This window comes from Petaurus breviceps, unplaced genomic scaffold (genome assembly GCF_028583685.1).
Source record: "Petaurus breviceps papuanus isolate PSGF00001 unplaced genomic scaffold, PetGlider_PUasm1.0 174, whole genome shotgun sequence".
Taxonomy (NCBI): Eukaryota; Metazoa; Chordata; class Mammalia; order Diprotodontia; family Petauridae; genus Petaurus; species Petaurus breviceps.
In genome coordinates, this window is record NW_027185761.1 from 4,163,077 (window position 1) to 4,165,562 (window position 2,486).

At 38.2% G+C, this 2,486-nt stretch overlaps 1 pseudogene; it reads left to right on the plus strand.

Annotated features, from left to right (window-relative positions):
- Positions 1-326: 326 nt before the first annotated feature.
- On the plus strand, positions 327-1,436 carry LOC138158371 (exosome complex component RRP43 pseudogene; annotated as a pseudogene).
- Positions 1,437-2,486: the final 1,050 nt, after the last annotated feature.

A 2,486-nucleotide genomic window follows, 5' to 3' on the forward strand; every position in this document is an offset into this window, starting at 1 on the left:
AACAAGACAATGCTTCTACTCCTTAACAGATTTTCTATCCCACTAACCACAAAAGCTGTTCCAAACTTCCTCCTCTCTTCTCAAGTTTCACATAGCACCCACTCTCCAGCCCTCTAAATCGAGCACCTTGCATTATTCTTCATTCCTTATATTGAATCTATTTACTGAGAACTTTCATCTTATTTTCTTTATCAGATATTCCTGTGATATCATCATGTACTGTCTCCATTCATTAAAGTCTTTCATGAAGAGCTAACCCTCCTTTCCCCGTCACAGCAAATTCTTCTACTCTTAATCTCATCTCTTATTCTCAATCTCATCTTAATCTTAATCTCATCTCCTCCTATTTTATCTCACAGATTGTCACTGCCATCTCCTCATTTAACACCCACAAACAGTTAACTCCAGTGACTCCTTATCAACTTCAGGATAAAACATAAAATTCTATGTGGGACACATCTGATTATGGTGGATGGATTCAAAACAGTGGAACCATGGGAATATTAGAGGAGATTTTTGAAAGAGAACTCTTGTCCAGATGGAAGGGAGCTTGGGAAATTCAGGACCACTACTATCAATATAGGAGCTTGCAGCACCCACAGTAGATTCACTCAATAAAGGTTATATTGTTCCAAATGTGGATCTACCACCTCTGTATTCATCAAGATTTTGGTGTGGACCTCCTGGGGAAGAGTCCTAAGTGGCTAGTCAGATGTGGCAGATGTGCATCATGGCAGATGTGATTGAAAATTCACAGATAATACAGAAGGAAGATTTGTGCATTTCTCATGAAAAGCTTTCATGGGTTTTATATTGTGATCTTATTTGCACTGACTATGATGGGAACATCTTGGATGCCTGCACATTTACCTTGTTAGCAGATTTAAGAAATGTCAAATTGCCAGCCGTTACTATAAATGAAGAAAGTGGCTTAGTTGAAGTGAATTTAAAAAAAGAAAAGTCACTTGAATATTAGAACACATCTGATAGCCACATCATTTTCTATATTTGATGACACTTTCTTTACTCATAGCTGACCCTACAGGAGAAGAGGAACATCTGGCAACAGGAAGCTTAACAGGTGTAATGGATGAGGAAGGCAAACTGTATTGTCTACACAAACCAAGTGGAAGTAGGCTAACTACAGCTCAACTGTATGAGTTGCACAGTTATAAGACACAAAGAAACAAAGAAACTGATGGATGAAGTAATTAAGAGAATGAAACCAAAATAAACAGCAGCACACATTTTTCAAAATGGATTTGTAAGAATTGTGTTTGTTACAGTGCTCACAAATTTTTATGCTAAATAAACAAATATCAATGCTACATTTACAAAATCCTTTTTTTTCTCCTAGAATTTCTTAAGACACCTCCTTATACTATATATAATATTTCTTAATGGAAAAAAATTGAACAGTAAAGTAACTGTTTAAAAGGCTGTGACTTAAGAAAACCAAACCTAATGGACTTCCTCATTTTTTAAATTTCAGGGTTGGGTTCCCATTTTAACTTGGTACTTCTGCCCCCACTCCAGCCATGTAAAATACTGACACTCAAAAAAACAACAAAAAAAAAGCAAGTGCAATAAAAAAAAAACATAAGAAAAAAACAAAGCCAAACATAAAGTCCTCTGCTTGACATTTAAAGTCCTTCATAGTCTGTCCTTCCCCTACTACCTTTCCTAGCTACTACATCCTCCCCTATGTATCTTGTGATCCAATGACAATGGCCTCCTTGCTATCCCTAAGGGATCCCCAAATCATATTTCAAGGACCACTATTCTACACTCACAGTCATAAACCTAGTTCAGGCCTTCATCTCCCTTCACATAGGTTTGGATGGGCCCTTGTAGCAATGCTCTATTTGGTCTCCCAGCTCAGAATCTCTTCTTTTCAATTCATTCTCCACATAACTACCAAAATAATTATCTGAAAGCAGAGATCTGCTTGCTTTATTTCTTAAGTTCAGAATAAAATTAATAAAATTTTTAAATAAATGAAAGCACAGGTCTGATACTATCACACCCTTGTTCAAGAGGTTTCATTGGTACACTATTGCCTTTAGCATAAAATACAAAAAGTTTAGAATTTAAAGCCCCGGGGCGGCCAGGTAGCACAGCGAGTAAGAGCACCAGCCCCAGAGTTGGGATGACCTGGGGATCGAATCCTGGGCTCAGGCACTTAGCACCCACCCAGAAACACCTGGCCGTGTAACCTTGAGCATGTTACTTAACCGCAATTACTTAGGGGCTGCCAGGTGGCTCAGCGAGTAAGAGCACCGGCTCCAGTGTCAGGATGACCTGGGGATCAAATCTGGGCTCAGATACTTAGCACCACACCCAGAAATAACTGGCCATGTAACCTTGAGCAAGTTACTTAACCCTGATTGCTTAAAAAAACCAAACAAAAAAAAAGAATTTAAAGTCCTTCACCATTTGATTCCAGACTTTCTGTCCTGACATATTTTATGTTTCAGTTCAATTGT